Source organism: Myotis myotis, unplaced genomic scaffold, assembly GCF_014108235.1.
Source record: "Myotis myotis isolate mMyoMyo1 unplaced genomic scaffold, mMyoMyo1.p scaffold_m19_p_2, whole genome shotgun sequence".
NCBI lineage: Eukaryota > Metazoa > Chordata > Mammalia > Chiroptera > Vespertilionidae > Myotis > Myotis myotis.
Window position 1 is genome coordinate 85,245,411 of NW_023416324.1, and position 24,179 is coordinate 85,269,589.

At 40.1% G+C, this 24,179-nt stretch overlaps 1 long non-coding RNA gene across 1 annotated transcript; it reads right to left on the reverse strand.

Moving 5' to 3' along the window:
- Nucleotides 1-3,548: 3,548 nt before the first annotated feature.
- LOC118675284 lies at nt 3,549-4,763 on the reverse strand. The gene is made up of 3 exons (XR_004973856.1): nt 4,722-4,763; nt 3,883-3,968; nt 3,549-3,615 (listed from the first exon to the last, which is right to left on the reverse strand). It is a non-coding gene; the product is annotated as an uncharacterized LOC118675284 (long non-coding RNA).
- Nucleotides 4,764-24,179: the final 19,416 nt, after the last annotated feature.

Genomic DNA, 24,179 nt, shown 5'->3' on the forward strand with positions numbered 1-24,179 from the left:
CTATCTCTCTCCCTTCCTCTCTATAAAAAATCAATAAAATATATTTTAAAAAAAAAAAGAAGAGGAGGAAGAAGAAAAAGGTAAAGATACAAATTATGAACAACAAATACACACCCATCAACAAGTGAATCTAAAAATCAAGGGAATACATAATCTGATGAACAGAATAAACTGGTGATTATAATAGAATCAGGGGCATAAAAAGGTAATGGACTGACTATTCTTGGGGGGGGAAGAGGTGTGGGGGATGCGGGGAAGAGACTGGACAAAAATCGCGCACCTATGGATGAAGACCGTGGGTGGGGAGTAAGGGCGGAGGGTGGGGTGGGAACTGGGTGGAGGGGAGCTATGGGGGGGAAAAAGAGGAACAAATGTAATTATCTGAACAATAAAGATTTAATTAAAAAATAATAAATAAAATAATTTGGTTGTTGAACTTTCTCAAGGAAATAGTATTTATTTTAACTGTATAGTCTACTTAACAAGAGAGAATATATTTTATCATCCTTTAAAGTATAAACATCATAAACTTAATAAAGATTTTTTAAAATATATATATATATTTTATTGATTTTTTACAGAGAGGAAGGGAGAGAGAGAGTTAGAAACATCGATGAGAGAGAAACATCACATCGATCAGCTGCCTCCTGCACACCTCCTGTTGGGGATGTGCCCTCAACCAAGGTACATGCCCTTGACCAGAATCGAACCTGGGACCTTTCAGTCCGCAGGCTGACGCTCTATCCACTGAGCCAAACCGGTTACGGCAATAAAGATTTTTAACAGCCAAAAATCACCCTTTAATATTTCTACCCACAAACCACACTGAACAGTCAACCAGATTCTCTAACACTAACCTGTTCAGCTAATAGTCACTCTATTTATTTATATTTCTATACCACTTGGTTAAAGCAAAAGAGAGTTCTTTGTATCATATATCAGTAATGGATTGTCCATTAATTAGTCCATTAGAGCTTGGTCTTCTAATCCTCTCATAGCTAAGCTACCCACATAACATTGCATTTTACAGTTTGATAAATCTTTTTAAAGATGAGTTCTTCTGGGGCTGGGGCATGGAGAGAAGAGATTTAAGAAGCTACTCTCAGACCTTAGCCACCTGTGGCTGTCCTGACTCATGTGCCAGAAAGACATTACTGAATAAAAATGCCACTGGCTGCCTATGGAGGTTTCTGCCTATGGATGACAAATGTTCGCTTGTCTAATGTGTGTGTGTGTGTGTGTGTGTGTGTGTATATATATATATATATATATATATATATATATATATATATATATATATTTCGAAGGGAGAGGGATAGAGAATAGAGAGAGAGAAACACCAATGATGAGAGAGAATCATTGATCAGCTGCCTCCTGCACACCCCACACTGGGGATTGAACCCACAACCCAGGCATGTGCCCTGACCTGGAATCGAACCGTGACCTCCTGGTTCATAGGTTGATGCTCAACCACTAAGCCCCATCGGCTGGGCTAAAGAGCCAATTTTTAAAGATAGGCTTTATATATGTCCATATTCATAATGAACATATGTATGATCATTTATTCAAGCAAATATTTGAACACTTACAATGTGCAGGACACTGTTCTAGGTCCTACGATAAAGTGATGGGCACCATGCCTGGTCCTTGTTCCCATGGAGTTTACATTTTTTGTGACAAATATCCTATATAATAAAATCCTAATATGCAAATTGACTGAACAGCAGAATGACCAGTGGAATGACCAGTTGCTATGATGTGCACTGACCGACTGGGGACAGCTCCTGGGTTGGACATCTGCCCCCCGCCAGAGGGAGGTGACCAGTGGTGGCAATGGGGGGGGGGCAGGGCCAGCCAGCAGGCGGCCCCAGGCCACCAGCTAAGGTGGGTGCCCACCAGTCACCCCACAGATGGCCCTGATTGCCAGCCAGGCCTAGGGATCCTACCCTATATATTGGGAACAGTCTCTTAGATGTAAAAATTAAAACCTGGCAAGGCTACTCTAACACTGAAAAAACAGGATGATGCAGTGATGACACGCACGGACTCTGGCTTGCACATTTTGTGGTCAGCCCTGATTCTGACACTTATAACTGTCTGACAAAGCCAATTACTTAACTTCTCCCTGCTTTAGTTTTTCTACCCATAAGATGGGAAAAATGGCACTACTGCCTCAGAAGGATCATGTTATGTACTACTTTTTATAATCAGGGCAAAAGAAATGTAGCTGCCCGTACAACAGCAAGATGCCTTTTACCTATATGAAAAGTATGGTCACTGGTGCATGCAGCGTCCAGGATTGTGAGAGGGATGTCTGACTGCCGGTTTAGGCCCTACATCCCTGGAGAGATCCCGGATTGCAAAAGGATGCAGGCCGGGCTGAGGGACACCCATGCACCAGACCTCTAGTGTTCTCAATAAAGAGGGAAATATTATGTATATTATTTTTTCATTGTTGCTAATCCTCACCCGAGGACATTTTTTTAAAAAATATTTTTTATCGATTTCAGAGAGGAAGATGGCGAGAGATAGAAACATCAGTAATGAGAGAGAATCATTAATTGGTTGCCTCCTGCATGCCCCACACTGGGGATTGAGCCCACAACCCAGGCATGTTCCTGACCTGCAATTGAACCATGACCTCCTGGTTCATAGGTCAATGCTCAACTAATGAGCCACACCAGCCAGGCCCGAGGACATTTTTTTCCATTGATTTTTAGAGAGAGTGGAAGTGTGAGTGGGAGGGGAGAAAAAGAGAGATGGGGGAGAGAAAGAGAGAGAAATATCATTATGAGAGAGACACATTGACACATTGATTGATTGGTTGCCTCCTGCACAAGTCCCGACAGGGGTCAGGGATCAAACCTGCAACCCAAGTACATGCCCTTGACTGGGAATCAAACCTGAGACCTTTCAGTGTGCAGGCCAATCCTCTAGCCTCTTAGCCACACCAGCCAGATCATTATGTATAGTCTGATAACTAAGAAATATTAGTAAGGAATGTAATTTAATGTCCTAATTTTCTCCACCTCTGCTCCCTGTCCTTCCCCGAGTAAATAATCTCCTTTCTGCCTAACTCCCTCTAACACAGCAGTAGACATTTGAGGCAGAAACAAATTAAATATTCCTCAAGATGCTGTTAGAAACCCAAAATTTTGCAGAAGTCCTCGAAACTTAAAAAAAACAACAACCATCCCATCCAATAGTAATTGCTATAAACTTTATAAGTTGTTTTAGGGTTTTTTGTTTGTTTGTTCATTTAAAGTCAGAGAAATGGCTGCTTGAAAAATTGGCTTCCAATAAATGTCTTTCATCAAGAAATTCACTCCTATCATCCTGCTGTCTTGCACTGGCTACCCACTGGGCACCCCCTGCCAGATGGTTTATACCATCCTCTGCTGAAGCTGAGAGACTTGAGACCTTGTGTTGAAATGGAGGAGAGAGCCATGAAGGCTGCCCGGGTTCAGTCCGGAAGTAGAGGAGAGTCTCCAGTGTGGGAGTTGGTAAGCTAGACATCACCGAGCCTGCTCCTGTGTGTCAGTGCCTTACCTGGCTTCAGTGAAACAGCTCTCCCCTACTTCCAGGTGAACAGGATGAGTCCAGAGCATCTTGTAGCTGCAAAGGAAGGGAGTGCTAAACAAACAAACAAACCCCCACAATGACAGAGGTCATGTCAAAAGGACACAGAAGTTATATGAAAGAGCCCCCAATGGCCAAAGCTGGAACAAGTTAAGAAAAAAATAGTATTGGATTATAAACCAAGATATTTTTAAAAAAATCCATGAGTCCATCCTGATATAAATACATGATTAAACAAATGAGGGAGAATAGAAAAATATTCTGTATAGAATAATTCCAAATAATTGATGTGGAATACCACACCTTCAAGGGGATGGAGCATAATTCCCCACTTAATGCCGGTGGTCTTGATCCAGCATCTAGAAGGGTTCAGGAATCTGGAGAAGGCACTGTGTGTAAATTAATAAAGAGTCCAGAGACAAAACATAATTTTGAAAGGCATTTTGGGGAGTCAGAGAAGACTTAGCTAAAGGAACTAAGTTCTCCTTGTCTCAGGACCCCTTGCTATTTATTAACACAAATTTTCCTAAGGCAAAGTAGATATTCATCAAAGGCCAGGGTTTAGTATACAGAATCCATTGTCAAATTGGAAGAATTGCCTACGGCTGTTCAGGTGTTTGGCCAGTAGGAGGCAATAACATGTAGATTAAGATGCCCTCAGCTGTCTGGCAGCAAGCAATCATTTTACGTTTCCTTTTCAGGTTTGGGGAAATGCCCTCAGCCATTTCCAGATGATTCAGCCATGCTGACATGCTGGAATTGGCTTCCGGCACCCACCCCTTACGTTGGGCTATGCATAACGACTTCCTTCCAGAGTACTGTATGGAAAGGGAAAAAAGAGTAACTTTATAGTAGTAGAAAATCTGACAAACACTACCTCAGCCAGGTGATCAAGGTCAACATCAACAGTGGTAAGTCATACTGATAGTATGTACCCTTGATATCATGTGATGAAAATGGCACTTCGCTTCTGTGCTTTTCCTCCCCCCAAAACCAGAATCCCAACCTAAGCAAGAGTGAAACAACAGGTGAATTCTAGTTGAGGACCATTCTACAAAAGAGTACTCCTCAAAACCATGAAGGTCACCAAAGCAAGGGAAACCTGGGAGGCTCACGGTGTAGAGGACCCTGAGGAGGCTTACCCGAAAACCACATGCACCGTGGTATCCTGAGTGGAACCCTGGGGAAGCAAAAGGACAGTAGGTGAAAACTGAGGCAGTCAGAATAAAATAAGAACTGTAACAATAATGTATCAATTAATTATAACAAACATACCACACATCACATTATTAAGACGTTAATAACAGGAACCTGAGTGCAGAACACAGGTGAACTCTGTACTATTTTCTCAATTATTTTGTAAATCTAAAACTGTTCAAAGAAATAAAAAGTATATTTAAAGTACAAAATATGCCGAAACCGGTTTGGCTCAGTGGATAGAGCGTCGGCCTGCGGACTGGAAGGTCCCAGGTTTGATTCCGGTCAAGGGCATGTACCTGGGTTGCGGGCACATCCCCAGTAGGAGATGTGCAGGAGGCAGCTGATCGATGTTTCTCTTTCATCGATGTTTCTAACTCTCTATCTCTCTCCCTTCCTCTCTGTAAAAAATCAATAAAATATATTAATAAATAAATAAATAAATATTCTATCTTCCTGGGTCCCATCTTTGTCAGCAGGATCCCATACACAAAAGAATAATAGAGCAGAGCCTTTCACTAGAAGGGCAAACATGTCCTTGTCTATGTGTCTAAAATCTTGTTATATCTTGCATCCACATATGTTTGAAGGCATTTTCTTATATTGGATTTTAATCATATTAGTGCATTGAACCAAATTTAGCAAGATGAAATTTAATGGGATAAGTGTCCCATCCAAAGAACTCTGGGATTTAGCTGACACTGGGATTCGACAGTGTAATAGGATTACTCTGAGACAGCAGCTCAGGAAGCAGACAGGAGCATGGCTAGACAAGAGGTGGCCATGGTCACAGGCCTTCCAGTGAACTGCTATTGTCTTGATCGTCCTCCCTGATCAGCCATTCCTTAGTCTAGTCACCTCTAGGCCCAATATGATGTTGGCTTCATGCCCATTTTGTGTGTGGGTGTTTACCTCACCCTCGTTCCCAGGTTGACAGCCTTTGCTGGCAAAAAAGCCAAAGTAACTGTAGAGGACAGCAACAGGATTATATGTGAAGAGAGTAGCTAACATGTATTGAGTGATTATTCTATGCCAGGGATTATGCTAAATATTTTTCTTATATGATCTGTTTTCTTCTCTGTCAAAAGATGCGGCCGCCGCTAAATGCCTGGAACAAGAAGCTGGAAGCGTTGCTAAGTGAGGGAGAGCTGTGCTTATAAGCAGCAGCGTCTCTGAGCAGAGCAAAGAGCTGCACTGACATAGGGTTTAGGCCAGCGTGGAGTTCAGGGACTGCTGCTTTTTCAGATGTAGAGGTATTGGGGATGTGTTGTTTGGTATTTAGCTCTGGAAACATAGTGATTTGAGTAAGACAGTTTTGATAGGCTGCCCTTTAGAAGTATAGTGAGGCTACTGCTAATCAACTGTTTTTAAATGTGAGCTGCCACTGGTTGGCTTAATGGTTACTGTGGCAAGGTGTCATTGATCAATCCAGGTGGGTTTAAACCTGATTCTGATGATTACTTCTTGCTAAAGCCAAAGAACTGGTTCTTCCCTTGGAGTGGAGTATCTTTTTATTATCACTTCCTGAAACCCTATAATGTAGTTACTATTATTATCCTCATGTAGAGATTTAAAGAAACTGAGATTGAATTAAGTAACTGGTTTAAGTCACAAATTAGTAATATGGGACTTAAATGTGGCTCTCTTTCTATACAAGCCTTTTTTCTTAAGCCCTAAATTATATGGGGCTAGTCGGCAAACTCATTAGTCAACAGAGCCAAATATCAACAGTACAATGATTGAAATTTCTTTTGAGAGCCAAATTTTTTAAACTTAAACTATGTAGGTAGGTACATTGTTATTAACTTGATTAGGGTACTCCTAAGGCTTAGGAAGAGCCACACTGAAGGGGCCAAAGAGCCGCATGTGGCTCGAGAGCCGAAGTTTGCCGACCACGGGGCTAGGATAAGATGGGAATAATATCGCCCGACCTTGTACTTATCATACCTTGTGTATAGGTGAGGTATTAGTAAGCTAGGACGTATTCAGAAAACAATAGGAGGTTGAAAAAATGAAAAAAAATTGTTGCTTTATGTTTTGGTTAGAGTTTGCCAGAGGAAGAGATATGGAGGTAAATAGATAAAGAAATTAAGAGAGATAGAGAGATAGAGATAGAGATAGAGATAGAGATAGAGATAGAGATAGAGATAGAGATAGAGATAGAGATAGAGATAGATAGAGATAGAGATAGATAGAGAGAGATTTAAGGAATTGGCTCATACAATTTGTGGAACCAATTAAGTTAGGAATCTGTAGGGAAGGCCCATAGGCTGGACATTCTGGCCAAAGTTGATTTGCAGTCGTGAGTCCACGTTCAGCAGGCTGAAAACTCAGGCAGCATTTCTTTGTTGCAGTCTTGAGGTAAAATTGTTTTTTATTTGGACAACCTGTCTTTCCCCTTAAGGCCTTCAACTTATTGAATGAGGCCCATCCACTTAGCAGTGGTTCTCAACCTTCTGGCCCTTTAAATACAGTTCCTCATGTTGTGACCCAACCATAAAATTATTTTCGTTGCTACTTCATAACTGTAATGTTGCTACTGTTATGAGTCATAATGTAAATATCTGATATGCAGGATGGTCTTAGGTGACCCCTGTGAAAGGGTCGTTCGACCGCCAAAGGGGTCGCGACCCATAGGTTGAGAACCGCTGACTTAATGGAAGGATAGAGGGTAATCTGCTGATTTAAATGTTTATTCCTATCTACAAATACCTTCACAAACTTCTAGAATAATGCTTGACCAAACAACTATAATGCGTGACCTAGCCATTTGACCTTATAAAATTAACCATTATACTTTGTAAAGGTGAATTTAAGGGATCGGGGATATTAAGCTAGAAAGAAAGACACAGATGGTTCATGATAAAGTCTAGAAATATTTGCAGTAACCTTGTACAGAGATGGGGTTAAGTAGTATAATGTACAGTTTAGGGACATGGTCTTCAGACAAAACTGAAAATAGTGAGCATGAGAATGGATTTTGCAGAACTCGCACAGCTATTTAGTGAGAGTTGGGGTTTGAACTCAGAGATTTTGTGCTCTGTAAAGATCAGGTAAGCAGTTCCTTTTGGAGACAGTTTAAAGACTATATTTCTTTCCCTCAGAGTACCTGAAATGTCTCCTTCTTATCCAGGGGTTCTAAATAACTTGAAAGACTTGCATGGGAACATGGGAAATATGTGCTTTACAATCTGAGATAATTAGGAATGAAGGTGAACCAGAAAACAGGATGTTAAGAAGTTTCCTTAAAATCAACCCATTTAAGGTGCAAAGGAGAAGACTGGGAAAAATAATGCATCCAGTTAGTCAAAAGCATTTTATTATCATAGAACCTTTTCCCTGGACCTTGGAATTCTTGAATCAAGCTAAGCCCTCTCAAAATGGGACTAGTACATCCTTAGGAGGAAGATAAAAGGTGACACTCCAACACTTCAAATACTGACTTCCATCACACATCTCTTGTTTTGTATTCTTTCAGAATTTATTCAGGACAAAAGTTAAAATCAGGCTTACAAACTGCCTATCCATAAACACACAGCTTAGAATACTGACTTAATTTATTTTGAAAAATTTTAACTAGCACAATTTAATATTAGACAAGATTATTCATTAAAAAATGAAATGTATTTTGTATGGAGAAGAACAGAGAACTAATAACATGCCAAGCTAATATATGTATAATTTTTTGTTTACCATAGTAATCTGTAATTTTTCTCTGCTATCAGCTATTTGGTAGGTAATGACATTCTTCTACACTTTGCACTGCTGGTGGAAAATATTGAAGATATACCCATGATTATCAGCCATGGCCAGGAGACCCTGGAGATTCAGTTCTCTGATGAGAACAAGTTGCCTTGAGTCTGTGAAATGTTATACCAGGCATTTGCTAAATTTGAAGGGAGTAGCAAGTGGTGACGGAATAACAAATGTTTATCAGCGACCCGTAGCAGTTGTGCAAATGCCAGGGAAATAATTTCCAGGTGATTTCACAGGTATTTGTAATAGATCATAAATCAAAATGGTTGCTGGCTTCTATCATCATGTATTCCACCTTGAATTTCTAGAGTATCCCCTGGACTGTAAATATAAAAGTTGTTCTCAAAAATATAATTATGTCTACTTTAAATGATCCAGCAAAGAATAGACACATCTAATTTGAACTCCCACAATTACCTCTTACTCTCTGAATGTTCCCTGAGGTAAATTCTTAAGTAGAAATCACTTTTAAATTGTAGAAATGGAGCCCTAGCTGGTTTGGCTCAGTGGATAGAACGTTGGCCTACAGAATGAAGGGACCCAGTTCGAGTCTGGTCAGGGGCACATGCCTAGGTTGCAGGCCTGATCCCCAGTAGGGGGTGTGCAGGAGGCAGCCAATCAATGATTCTCTCTCATCATTGATGTTTCTATCTCTCTCTCTTCCTCTCCCTTCTCTCTGAAATCAAGAAAATATATATATTTTTAAATGCAGAAATGGAGTAAGGGATGAATTCTCCATTTTTGTTAAACATTTGCTCTGGTAGGCTACCCCACTACACTGTAGGACTCAATAGACTGCAGAAATGCTTGTGACGTGTTTTCTGAAAGTCTCACCCACAGCTTTTTTGGTCCCTAAATAATTCTGGCACCATAACCCATTAGTGTCTACTCTCTATACTCACTCAATTGGCTGTGAACTCATAGACACTTCATTCCAGGTAGTACAGAAACTCCCCAGAAGATATATGTATCAGTCAGAGTTCTCCAGAGATACAGACTAAATAGGACACACACACATACACACGCACAGATACTATAACATGTATGTGTGTGCATATATGTATGTATTTGTATCTATATATGTATAGTATATATATAAACACAATATATAAGATTTATTTTCAGGAATTGCCTCTGATAGTTGTAGAGACTGGTAAGTCTGCAATCTGCAGAGCAGGCTGGCAGAGTGGCAATTCAGCAGGATTTGATCCTGCACTCTTGAGGCAAAATTATTTTTTCCCTGAGAAACCTCAGTTTTTCCTCTTAAGGCCTTCAACTGACTAGAGGAGACCCACCCACAGTATGGAGGGTAAGCTCCTTTACTTAAAGCCAATGGGTTGTAAATGTTAATCACATCTACAAACTATCGTCATAGCACATCTAGGTTAGTGTTTGACCAAACAACTGGGCGTCAGATTTAAACCCTCAGGTTCATTGGCTGAGGGCCCTCCAACATCTACCCTTACTGCCCCGACTGCCTGGAATGCCTTTCCCTGAGATATTACATGGCTAGTTCTTCTGGTCATTTAGGTATCAGCTCAAATGTCATCCTCACAGGCGCTTTCCCTGGCCACTTACCTATGCTTGCTCAGCAACCCTTTCCACCCCGTTTTCTCTTTCACAGTTCTCTGTTTTATTTTTGTTATGGAAATTTTATTCACTTTGTGGAAAAAAAACACATACATATTTATCTCTCCTACTAGAATGTAAGTTCTATTACAGCAGGTCCATGTCTATCATTACTTGTTCACATCAAAAGCAGTGTCTGGCATATAGTAGGCATTTAATAAATATTTGTACAATTAATAGATCCAATGAGGCAGGTAGCTCATTCTACTTTTATTTTATTTTAAATATATTTTTATTCATTTCAGAGAGGAAGGAAGAGGGAGAGAGAGATAGAAACATCAATGATGAGAGAGAATCTCCCCACACTGGGGATGGAGCCTGCAACCCGGGCATGTGCCCTGACTGGGAATCAAACTGTGACCTCCTGGTTCATAGGTCGATGCTCAACCACTGGGCCACACCAGCTGGGCACGGCTGATTCTATTTTTAAATAGCTCAAATTATGATAAAGTTGTTACTATGCTAGGCTGAAATAATCCTGTATGAAAGACCATCAATTTGTCCTAGATTTATCTTCTAGACCTCCCGGAATAATTGTTTCTCATTCTATATCTGTAAACATTTGAATACAGTGTTCTTGTCTCCTATTAATCATTTCTTATCCAAGCTAAATACCGTTAGTGGTTTCCAGAGCTTACCCAACTTGGTATCCAATTGAAAGATCTCTACCCTAACGTGGGCCTGCCAGAGTGGAACACATCATCCTGTGTATTGTAATCAGCACAAGTAGCAAGACTGACACTTCCAAGACCTGAATACCATAAGTCTATTAATTTGATCTAACACATCATAATCATTTATAAAAGTCATATCACACTTCTACACACACATAAATGTGCATGTTTATAGTGGCTAATCATTTACTAAACACCTGACTATGCTAAACAGAGACTTTATGGGATTAAAAAAGTTTATGTATCTATCCTCATAGCACATCTAGGTTAGTATTTCTCTCAAGAAGTCTAAAATCCAAGAAGAAAAAAACTATTATACATAATGAGAATTTTCAGCAAAGGAAGAAACTTTAAAGGGCATCTAGTTTCATCTTTTCAGTTTATGGAAAATGCAATGGGGCCCAGAGTAGCAAGTGATGAAATGATAATGAACAAGACAGGACACAATGTAATGGAGTGATTATCATGGGTGCAGACAATAAGAGCAAAAGAAGAAATTCAGAGGAGGAAGAAAACCAGTGACACAGAAACGGCCTGAGTTTTTGGGTGTGGAGAGAATTTGGTATGTTGAGAACAGGGATGGCATTTGGGAAAAGTGAACCCACTGAGAGGACACAAGACAGGACAGACCCTGGTATGTTCTTGAGACAAACTCACAAGAATAAATGGCAATAAGTTATATAATAGGTAGTTACTAAAATAATAGTAAATAGCACTAGCCGGTTTGGCTCAGAGGATAGAGAGAAGGCCTGTGGACTGAAGGGTCCCAGGTTCGATTCCAGTCAAGGGCACATGCCCGGGTTGTAGACATGCAGGAAGAATGCAGGAGGCAGCCGATCAATGATTCTCTCTCATCATTGATGTTTCTCTCTCTCTCTCTCTCTCTCTCTCTCTCTCTCTCTCTCTCTCTCTCTCTCTCTCTCTCCTCTCTCTCTCCCTTTCTCTCTGAAATCAATAAAAATATATTTAAAAATAAAATAATAATAAATAGACTTTGTAAATGTAAAACTACAGTTTTACAGAAAGCATACAGACAAAGGTGAGCTCTTAACAGACACCAGATAATTTATGGATAATGCTCATGTAAGTATCAAGAACATGCTGTGACTAGTAATAACTAACCAGACATCAAAAGGATGCATATATCACCATGCTATTTATAAGCTATTTTTCTTCCAAAGTCCTCTGAGTACTTCCAAAGTATTAAAGTCTAGAAATAATCCAATGACATAGTAGAAAAAATATCAGTGTTTAGAAAAGAAGGAACTGATTCACGAAAAGGAATATGAATTCTCTAAGTTTTCTTCTGACCTGTTCTCTATATTTGTCATAGCATGATTTGAAGAAAACAAAAAAGGAAGAGAGAGAAAGAAGGAAAGAAAAAAGGAAGAAAAGAGGGAAGAAAGAAAGGAAACCTATCATTAAAATTCTGTATTTCTAGAGGTGTTCCTTGCACAACATTGTGAATGTATTAAAAGCCACTGAATTGTTCACTTCCAAATAGTTAAATTTATATTATATAAATCCCACCTCAATTTAAAAAATCTTATTAGTTTGGAGGAAGTATTATAATAATATAGAAATAGCAACACCTGAAAAGTCCCTTTGTCTTGGTTTATAAAAACATTTGCTTTTACTCTTTGGTTTCAGATGATTCACAAGCTACACTGATCTCGACTTTAAGGTGGAGCAGTGTAGCCCTGGCTGGTTGACTCAGTCAGTTGGAGCATGGTCTGTACACCAAAACCCAAAAATAGTTGAGGGTTTGATTCTCCGTCAGAACACATACCTAGGTTGTGGGTTCAATCTAATTAATGTGCTAAAAAATCAATAAAAGATATAGCCTCAGGTGAGTATTAAAAGAAGGAGGAGGAGGAGGAGGAGGAGGAGGAGGAGGAGGAGGAGGAGGAGGAGGAGGAGGAGGAGGAGGAGGAGGAGGGAAGGGGGAGGAGGGGAAGGGAAGGGGAGAGGGAGAGGGAGAGGGAGAGAGAGAGGGAGAGGGAGAGGAGAGGGAGAGGGAGAGGGAGAGGGAGAGGGAGAGGGAGAGGGAGAGGGAGAGGGAGAGGGAGAGGGAGAGGGAGAGGGAGAGGGAGAGGGAGAGGGAGAGGGAGAGGGAGAGGGAGAGGGAGAGGGAGAGGGAGAAGAGGAGGGAGAGGGAGAGAAAGGTGGAGTCATTCAACAAATGTGTTTGGAGCTTCTACTGTGTACTAGACCCTGACTAGGCACTGGAGATAGAGCAGAGACCAACTCAAGTCCCTGCCCTCATTGAGTTTACATTCTAGTTATGGAGATTGACAACACACAAGACCTCAATGAGGACATATATAGTATGGCATATAGTGATAAGTGCTAAGAAAGAAAATAAAGAAGACAAAAGGAATTGGGAAGCATATGTTGCAAGGTGGTATTCAAATTTAGAGAGTCACTAAGAATGTGGCCTTTGGGTAACAATCCCAAGAAAATGCCAGAGCTGGCCCTGTGGCTACATGGTGTAAGAGTATTCCAGCAAGAGGGTACATCAAATGTTCAGCATGTTTGGGAAGCTCCAGTTTCTGTAGCTGAGTAAGCGAGGGGAGATGAGTGGACAAAAGGGAGGGCCTTGTAAGTCTTAATAAGCACTATGCCTTTTATTGGAGTGACACAGGAAAACATTGGAGGGTTTTGAGCAAAAGGTTTTGATCTGATGTGTGAGTGTTGTAACAGAATCACTCTGGTTTGTTGGAAATAGACTGAGGAAGGGTAAGTGTGGAAGTGGGGAGGCTAGTTAGAAAGTTATTACAATAATGCACATGATATATGATGGCAGCTTGTACCAGAGTAGTGAGCAGCAGGGATGGTGAGACATGGTCAAGTTCAGGATATTATAAAGGCAAATTTATGGATTCTGTTAATGTGGAGAATACGAGAGAGAAGATTCAAGAATGACACACCAAATATTTGATCTGACAGGTGAAATCATGAAGTTGCCATCAGCTGAGATGGGGAAGGCTGAGGAGAAGCACTTTGGGAAAGTGGAGGAAGAAGAGAGTATTAAGAGCTCAGTTTTTAACATGTTAAGTTCAAACTATTAGATTTCTAAGTGAAGTGTTGAGTAGGCAGTTGGATTTATGAGTTTAGCATAGAGACACAGACTTGAAGATACAAATTTGGAAATTATCATATAATATTTGGCATTTGTAGATTGTAAAATACTATTCAAATATAAAGTATCTTACCTAGTAATTATTCATGCATATAACACAGCAACAACCATTGGCTTACTAACAACTCTAGAACACCAAAGATACTTAAAAAAATATATCCTTAATAGTACACAATTGTTTTTAGAAAATAGGACATATGCAAGTGTTAACTTTTTCTTATTCTACTCCTCGACTATTTTATTGCTGATCTTAAATACTAAGAAGTTCAGAGGTTCTTAACTGATTTTACTAGGCTTACAAGGTATTATCAATTTGAAAGTTCTGAGAAGGCCCTGTAATGACATCTTCTTCGAGAATGCTTATCTTCCTCGAAATAGAAAAGCTTGAATGTGAAATGCACAGTCTTAAAGAAGCATGAAGCTGCTAGGTCAGCCATTGTCTTGATAACAATCAAGTACTGAATGATATTTGGCCAATCTTTGATAAGAAATATGCTGGTAGTTTAAAAATATACATACTAGTACTTTTGAACATTCCATCCTGTTAGGAGAATTTAAAGTAGCCTCTATTAAGATTAACCATGTCAACCCAGAGTCCCATACCCAGCAGAAGTGTTTTTCAAAAATGAAGGCACAATGAAGACACATCCTACAGGCATCAAAAGGACAATAAGGAAATGTTATGAATAACTGGAAGCCAGTGAATTAGACAACTGAGATGAAATAAGAAAATTCCTTGAAAAAAGACTTACCAAGACTGACACAAAATAAAAATTATGAATAAATCTATGATTATTAAAGAAGATGAATTTATAATTAAAAACTTTTCTACAAAGAAAATACTTGGCTTAGATTATTTCACTGTTGAATGCTACCAAACATTTAAAGGAGAGGTAATATTAATCTACCCAAATTCTTTCAGGAAGTAAAAGAGAAGGAAATACTTTCTAGATGTGTTCATGAGTCTAGCACAGTGCTAAAAGGAAAATTTGACAAAATATAGTAAGAAAACAAATTTCAAATCAATGTCCCTCATGAACACAATTGAAAAATCCCTACCAAAATAATATTAAATTAAATTCAAACAACACACTTAAAAAGTTACATCATTTTCATATGAAGTTTATCCCAAGTTTTTGATTTAACATTTAAGAAGTTAATATACTACACTAGCTATCCACCTGGGGGGCGAGGGGGAATGAACCTCAACCCCTATATCACACTTCACACAAAAATTAGTTTGTGATAGACCATAGACCTAATTGTAAAAGCTAAAACTATAAAGCTTCAAGAAAACATAGGAGAATATCTTTGCAATCTTGTGGTAGGTAAAGATTTCTTACAGAGAACACAGAAGTACTAACTGTTAAAGAAAAGTAGGACATTATCAAAATGTAAAACTTCTGCTTAGCAAATGAGACCACTAAGAAAGAGAAAAAGCAAGCTACAAAAAGAAAATATTTTCAAAATATGTATCTGACCAAAAAAAACCCTGTATGCAGAATATATTAAAACTCAAGCTAATCAGTAACAAGAAAACAAAAAACCCAATAAACAATTGCCAAAGCACTTGAACAGGTTCTTCACAAAAGAAAATGTATGAATAGCTAATATATACATGAAAAAAATGCTCAATGTTGTTAGTCATCAGGGAAATGAAAATTAAAACTAAATGAAGATCTTTATATATTTTGGAAATTAACCTCTTATCAGATATATACTTGGCAAATATGTTCTCCCATACAGTGGGATCCCTTTTCATTTTGTTGATGGTTTCTTTTGCTGTGCAGAAGCATTTATTTTGATGTAGCCCTATTTGTTTATTTTTTCCTTTGTTTCCCTTGCTCTAGGCAAACTCATTAGTCAACAGAGCCAAATATCAACAGTACAACAATTGAAATTTCTTTTGAGAGCCAATTTTTTTTTAAAGATATTTTATTGATTTTTACAGGAGGAAGGGAGAGGGATAGAGAGTTAGAAACATTGATGAGAGAGAAACATCAATCAGCTGCCTCTAGCACACCCCCTACTAGGGATGTGCCTGCAACCAAGGTACATGCCCTTGACTGGAATTGAACCTGGGACCCTTGAGTCCGCAGGTCGATGCTCTATCCACTGAGCCAAACCTGTTAGGGCGAGAGCCAAATTTTTTAAACTTAAACTATATAGGTATGTACATTGTTATTAACTTAATTAGGGTACTCCTAAGGCTTAGGAAGAGCCACACTCAAAGTGCCAAAGAGCCACATGTGGCTCGTGAGCCGCAGTTTGCCGCCCAAGGCTCTAGGGGATGTACCGGCAATCATATTGCTACAAGAGATGTCTGAGATTTTGCTGCCTATGGTTTCTTCTAGGACTTTCATGGTTTCATTACTTATATCTAAGCCTTTTATCCATTTTGAGTTTATTTTTGTGTATGGTGTAAATTGGTGGTCTAGTTTCATTTTTTTGCATGTACCTATCCAATTTTCCCAACACCATTTATTGAAAAGACTGTCTTTACTCCATTGTATGCTCTTGTCTCTTTGTCAAATATTAAGTGAACATAATGGCTTGGGTAGATTTCTGGGTTCTCTGTTCCATTCCATTGATCTATATGCCTGCTCTTATGCCAATACCAGGCTGTTTTAATTACAATGAATTTGTAGTATAATTTGGTATCCAGTATTGTAAATCCTTCTACTTTGCTCTTCTTTCTCAAGATTGCTGTGGCTGTTCGGAGTCTTTTTTGATTCCATATAAATTTTTGAGATATTTGTTCTAGAGCCATGAAATATGCTATTGGTATTTTAGTAGGGATAGTGTTGTATTTATAGATTGCTTTGGGTAGTATGGACATTTTACTGATGTTAATTCTTCCAATCCATGAACATGGTATATGCTTCCATTTGTTTGTGTCATCCTCTATTTCTTTTTTCAATGTCCTACTAGTATAGTTTTCTGAGTACAGTCTTTTACTCATATAACTAACAAAAGGGAGACAAACAATCCAATTTAAAAATGGGCAAAGCACCTGAATAGACACTTCTCCAAAAAGGACATACAGATGACCAAGAGAAAAAATTCTCAAAGTCCCTAATCATCAGAGAAATGCAAATTAAGCTGACAATGAGGTATCACCTTATACTTGCCAGAATGGCTACCATCAATAAATCAACAAATGAAAAGTGTTGGCGAGGATTTGGAGAAAAGGGAACACTAGTACACTGTTGGTGGGAATGCAGACTGGTGCAGCCATTATGAAAAACAGTATGGAGTTTCCTCAAAAACTTAAAAATAAAACTGCCATTTGACCCAGTAGCCCCACTTCTAGGAATATATCTGAAGAAACCCAAAACACCAATCAGAAAGAATGTATGCACTCCTATGTTCATAGAAGCACAATTTATAATGGCTAAGCTCTGGAAACAGCCCAAGTGCCCATCAGTAGATGAGTAAATAAAAATGCTGTGATACATTTACACCATGGAATATTATGCAGCAGTAAAAAAGAAGGATCTCTTACTCTTTGAGACAGCATGGAAAGACCTGGAGAGTATTATGCTAAGGGAAATAAGCCAGTCAGGGAAAGATAAGTATCACATGATCTCACTTATATGTAGAATCTAATGAACAAAATAAACTGATGGACAAAATATATCCAGAGACATGGAAGCATGGAACATACTGATGAATCTCAGAGGGAAGAGATTTACCAAAGAACTTATATGTATATTAGAGGTCCAGTGCACGAAATTTGTGCACTCGGGGGTCCCTCAGCCCAACCTGCACCTCTCAAAGTCAGGGAGCCCTTGGGAGATGTCCGACTGATGGCTTAGTGGGCTTAAGCTGTCAGTCGGACATCCTTAGCGCTGCTGCAGAGGCGGGAGAGTCTCCCACCACTGCCGCTGCACTTGCCAACCTTGAGACTGGCTTCTGGCAGAGCAGCGCTCCCCCTGTGAGAGCACACTGACCACCATGGGGCAGCTCCTGCATTGAGTGTCTGCCTCCAGGTGGTCAGTGTATGGCATAGTGACTGGCCATTCTGCCATTCTGTCTATTTGCATATTAGCCTTTTATTATATAGGATATGTATAACCCATGGACAGAGGCCACAGTGCAGTAGGCCTGGGGGTGGGGAGGAGGGAAAGGGTGGAAGGGGTCAATGGGAGGAAAAAAGGGACATCTGTAATACTTCCAAAAATAAAGATAATTTAAAAAAACTATATAAGAGATTGTGCAATTAGTAGAATGGCTAATTTTCTTTTTTAAAGCACAATGCCAAATGTTAGCAAGGATGTGGAACAAACTTGAATTGTCATACATGGCTGGTAGAATCATTAAATGGTACAACTACTTTAGAAAACTATTTGGCAGTTTCTTTTAAAGTTAAATGTACAATTCACAGCAATTTCACTCCTAGATATTGACTCCAAAGAAATGAAAGCGTATTTCCACAAAAAAGATTGGTACAAGAATTATTAAAGCAGTTTTCTCTATATTAGCTAAATGTCAATGAACAGGAAGGTCAATAAACAAATTATGGTAAATTCATACAATGAAATCTGTTCTGTAATTTCAAAAATGAACTTCAGATAAACACAACAAAACAGATGAATTTCAAAACATTATGTTGAACAAAAGCAGCAGGGCACAAAAAGAGTACATCCTCTATGATTCCATTTAAATGAAGTCCAAGAACAGACAAAACTAATTCTATCTAATAAAAGAGAAACATGGTAATTAGCGTACATACGCTACCCTTCCCATTGGCTAAAGGGTGATATGCAAATTAACCGCCAGCCAAGATGGCAGCCGGCAGCCAGGCAGCTTGAAACTAACATGAGGTTTGCTTGCTTCAGTGACGGAGGAAACCAACGTTCCCCGCCTGCCTTGCCGGCCTCTGAGCTTGCAGATTGAAACATAGTTACAAATATAGAAGCTAAACAAAACCCCAGAAACCTGCTTTCAGATAGCCAGGATCTCAGAGCTGGAGTTGATACAGTGTTTCAATTATAGAACACAAACAAACCAGATACCTGCTTTCAGCAGCAGAGGCCTCAGAGCTGGAGTCAGAGCTAAAGCTGGCCCAGAATAAAAAAAAAAAAAAGGGAGCAGTTGGGAGCTTCAGTCACCCGTCAGCCTGAAAACAGCCCTCAGCCCCTCACCCAGAATGGCCAGGCACCCCAGTGGGGACCCCCACCCTGAAGGGTGTGTGACCAGCTGCAAACAGCCATCATCCCCTCATCCAGGCTGGCCAGGCATCCCAGTGGGGATCCCCACCCTGATCCAGGACACACTTCAGGGCAAACCAGCCGGCCCCCACCCGTGCACCAGGCCTCTATCCTATATAGTAAAAGGGTAATATGCCTCCCAGCACCAGGATCAGTGGAGCCGAGAGGCCTCCCGACACTGGGATCAGCGTGACAGGGGGCAGTGCCCAAACCCCCTGATCGCCCTGCGGCTCTGTGTGTGACAGGGGGCAGGGCCACAACCTCCCTATCCGCCCTGCTCTGTTCGTGACAGGGGAAGGCGCCCCAACCCCCTGATCAGCCCTGCTCTGTGTGTGACAGGGTGCGGCGCCCCATCCTCCTCTCCCCCATGGGCCCTGCTCTGTGTGTGACGGGGTAGAGCCATAACCTCCCCATCGGCCCTGCCCTGAGTGTGACAGTGGCGGCACCCCAACCCCCTGATCTGCCTTGCTCTGTGTGTGACAGGGGGCGGTGCCCCAACTCCCCTATCGACCCTACTCTGTGAGTGACAAGGGGGAGCTCCCTAACCCCCTGATTGACCCTGCTCTGTGCGTGACAGGGTATGGAGCCCCAACCCCCCTGATGGGCCCTGCTCTGTGCGTGACAGGGGGTGGCGCCGCAACCTCCCAATCTGCCCTGCTCTGTGCATGACAGGGGGCGGCGCCCCAACACCCCAATCGGCCCTGCTCTGAGCCCGACCAGGGGCTGCACCTAGGGATTGGGCCTGCCCTCTGCCACCTGGGAGCAGGCCTAAGACAGCAGGTCGTTATCTCCTGAGGGGTCCCAGACTGCGAGAGGGCACAGGCCGGGCTGAGGGACCCCCCCCTCTCTCCCGAGTGCACAAATTTTTGTGTACAGGGCCTCTAGTCTATAATAATAAAAATTAATGAAGATGGCCCATAGGGAAGAAGCCCAAGGATTGGTGGGTTAGGGACATGAGGGATCTTTCTGGAGTAAAGGAAATATTCTATCTCTTAATCAGGGTGGTGCTAACACAGGGATATCTATAATAATAAAAGTGTAATATGCTAATTAGACCAGATAGCCCAACAACCTTTCGGATGTCCTTCCGGATGACCTTCCAGACAAAGCTGCTGCTGCGAGGGCCGAGACAAGCCACCACAGCTGCTGGAGCTGAGCCCCTTGCACGAATTTCATGCATCGAGCCTCTAGTATATTTATAAAAACCCAATGAATTGTACACTTAAGGTCTGGTATATAAATCTTACCTCAAATTTTTATAAAGTGAAATCCTTGCATTTCCCAAATTAAAATAGAAGCCTCTATATAAATATTCCTCACCAAGGAAATAACTTCAGAAAGAGAAGAATAGTCTAAAGGAAGTCCTTTATTTCTACTGTGTTTTCATGAGAAACTGCTATGTTCTTGAAGATGTGTATCCACTCTGGAGTTACTCCAGGACACTTAAACATTTTTTAGATTTATGGGAGGAGTATTCATGAGGTTTACACATTGTGGCTCACTTAGCATCCCAGCACATCTTGCTGAGGCAAAGAGAAGGGAAGGATGTAGAGATCCTGCACGTGTTGATGTTGCAACTTTCTCCGGAAATGATCAGCAAGACAGTGAAACCCACTGATCAAATTCAATGTTCCTCCTCCAGCATTTATCATTTGGCTTCAACATCAGTTAAATCCATACCTATAAAGTGAACATGAAAATTGAGGCAATTCAGATGGCTAAAAAATTAAAAGTCTGGAATTATGTTTGTTGAGGTGGGGAAGTGGAAAGCTGTTGAATTTTCTAGCCTCCTCATTTCTAATAAAAAAAAACAACAGCAGCAAATTTCCAGAACTGTCATTTTTTTCATAAATAATTGTGGACCATTTTTGCTCTACTGTATAAATCATCTTTTGCCAGCAGAAGCCATTTAAGCTGGAGTCATCTCAGCTGCAAATATTTACCATATTCAAATTTTAAATATATTTAAGCTCTAAGATGATTCACTAAAAAGCCAGACAACAAAGAATTTCCAGAATCAGTAACCTACATAATAAAAGCCTAATATGATAAGCATCCAACTGTTCATTCGACCACTTGACCAGTCTCTATGACACGCACTGACCACCAGGGGGCAGATGCTGTGACCAGTAGGTTAGCTTGCTGCTGGGGTCCACCGGGACTGGGCAAGAAGGGCCAGACACGTCCTGAAGCCCTCCTTTGGTCCCTCCCCGGCCTCTAAAATATGTCTTCTAATTAATTTCCTTTCAATGAGCACAAATCCGTGTACCGGGCCACTAGTTTTGATATAACAGAATTCTCATTGACATAGGCAATAGATATGATTGGGGAGCCATTACATGCTAATTTTATTTTTTCCTAAAACTACTACTTTTTAAAATATATATATATTTTTTTTTATCATTTTCAGAGAGGGAGGGAGAGGGAGAGAGAGATAGAAACATCAATGTGGAGAGAGAATTATCAATCGGCTGCCTCCTGCATACCCCACTTTGGGGATCAAGCCAGAAACCTGGGCATGTTCCCTGACCAGGAATCGAACCATGACTTCCTGGTTTATAGATCAATGCTCAACCACTGAGCACACTGGCCGGGCAAAAGAAAAATGTCTTTTTATTAAAAAAAAAACAAAAAAAAAAACCTATACATCTTGACATTATAAAATCATATCTAAGTAAATATCTCTAAAATCTCTGTATGAAGTCGATTAAAAAACCACACTGAAAGACTTGTATGGTGTTTGAAAAATCGGAAGCTTACATGTACCTCCTGACATGTACCTCCTATTCTTAAAAAGCTTCCTTGATTTCCTGAAGTGGTTTCTTTTTTAACATAACTTCCCCCAAATGTTCCATTTTGACTCTAATCAAGAAATATGCATTTTAAGAAATCAAAAAAGCTGGGAATGAAAATTGGAATTTCAATAGTCACTTGTCTTTATGATGTCCCTCTAGTATTTTTAAAATTTTATTTCAGCTTTTGAGCTTCATTTTGGGCAGGAACTTGATGATATATCATATTACAATAAAATCTCCTAAGTCAGTGAATATAACATATAAACAAAGTTGCTGGACCTAGAAACATATAGATAAAGATCAGTTCCACAAATTCATTTGACAGAAGCGAACATTCTCGCAGTGATATAATTTATTACTTCCTCCTGAGCAGGACAAGCTTTCGACTTATTTGTGACAGGAATGAAGTCAACTGAATAGTCTGTTTAAACATAATGCAGCAAAGTAGCTGCTTCTTGACAGATAAGCCTGATCTCAGGTTCCCAACCTTGCCCCTTCCAGATGGTCATGGTCCTCCACAGGGATGTTTTGTGCCTAAAGTTCCAATCAAGTGTTTTGGGTTTAATGCCTTTGGAGGTGAGCCCCTCCCTGGCTTCTGCCTACAGCTTCTGGGACAGTCTCTGATGTAGGTCTAGAGGGCTTCAGCACTTGGCCAAGTAATGTTGTGTATCATTGAGTGGCACTGACGTACTTGCCCTGGTAGAAAGCTACAAGCTGTGAACATGGTAAAACCAACACATCCACACATAGTCTTGCTTTAGTGGAAAATCTACTTATATGGTGATAAATGGTTTTCCTTGTTTAGTGTGAAAATCAGTTGTTTGTTTAGAGGACTGGCTTCTTAAGTGATAACAGCTTTTATGTTTAATAAAATTCTTGGTTTAAAAATAAACTGGGGAAAATACAGCAAAATATTGGAGATAATGTTCATTTTCTCATTTTAAATTTGCCTGTTTTTATTATTTCCAATTAATTTATATTTTAAAAAATGAAAATAAATTGTTCCGTGTTTAAAACAAAATTTTAATGCTTCTAATGCAAAGGCGGTGCTTTGCATCAGTAAAACAAATCCAAGGAATAATTTGATAAGAATATCTCTGTAAAAACAAAAGTCAACCAAGCCTAAAAGACAGCTCCTACCAGACTGTAAAATGCAAATTCCTGTTCTAGAACATGAACTGCTAAAGGAAATAATCTGTATCATTATTCATCAAATGTTGATGAATTATTCATCACCAGGCACTCTTCCACATGTTATAGAGACAACGCTCTTCTGCTTGCAACCTCTGGAGGTCTGAGGTAGGTTCAGAGGGCTTCAGCACTGGGGTAGCTCTTAGCTAAGATGATGTTGTATATCATTAAGTGGCACCGACTTCCTTGCTCTGGTAGAAAGCTATAAGCTGTGAACATGATAAAAACCATGTTCCATCTGGAAAAATCCATTTGGATTTTTCTCAAACTCAAAATTTTTGAAACTAGGCCCTTTCTCTTCAAATTTGCTTGTCTTCCAATATTTTCCAACTTAGTTGTGGATACCACTATCTACCATTCATCTAAGCAATATAGTCTAGTCCAGTCAATTTTAACTCCTAAATATCCCTTGAAATCTGTCCTTCTCAGTCCTATTTCCATCATCACTGCTATAGTTGGATCCTCATAATTTCTCTTGATAAACTATAGTAGCTTCTTTGTCTTTCTCTTGCCTCCAGACTCACTGCTCAAATCCACCTATCCACCACTGCTCTTGTGATCTTTCTAAAATGCGAATGTGAACGTGTCACTCCTCTGTGGAAAATTCTTCAGAGGTCCACTATTGCCCAATGGTTTGGCTTAGTCTTCATAATGGTGCATATAAGATCTCCATAATCTGATTTATGCTTTTTACTTTGCCTGTCTATGTCACTTTGAGCTGTGAGAGGGCCATGAGCATTTGTCTTGCTACCTTGGTATTATTCTTAGTGTCAAGCCTAGAGCCTGACACCTAATAGATAACTACTAAATAAATACATCACTGCTTCATGTGTCGTGCTTCTGATTTATAGACCCTTTTAGCAAGCCAGTCTGAAGGGTGTTTTTTGTTTTTTGTTTTTTTGGCAATAACGTAACTGTATCCTCCTCTTGAACTCTAGGCTAGTTACTACTATTTATTCATTTATTCACACAGTCATTCATCTTGTAAATACCACCATCTAAC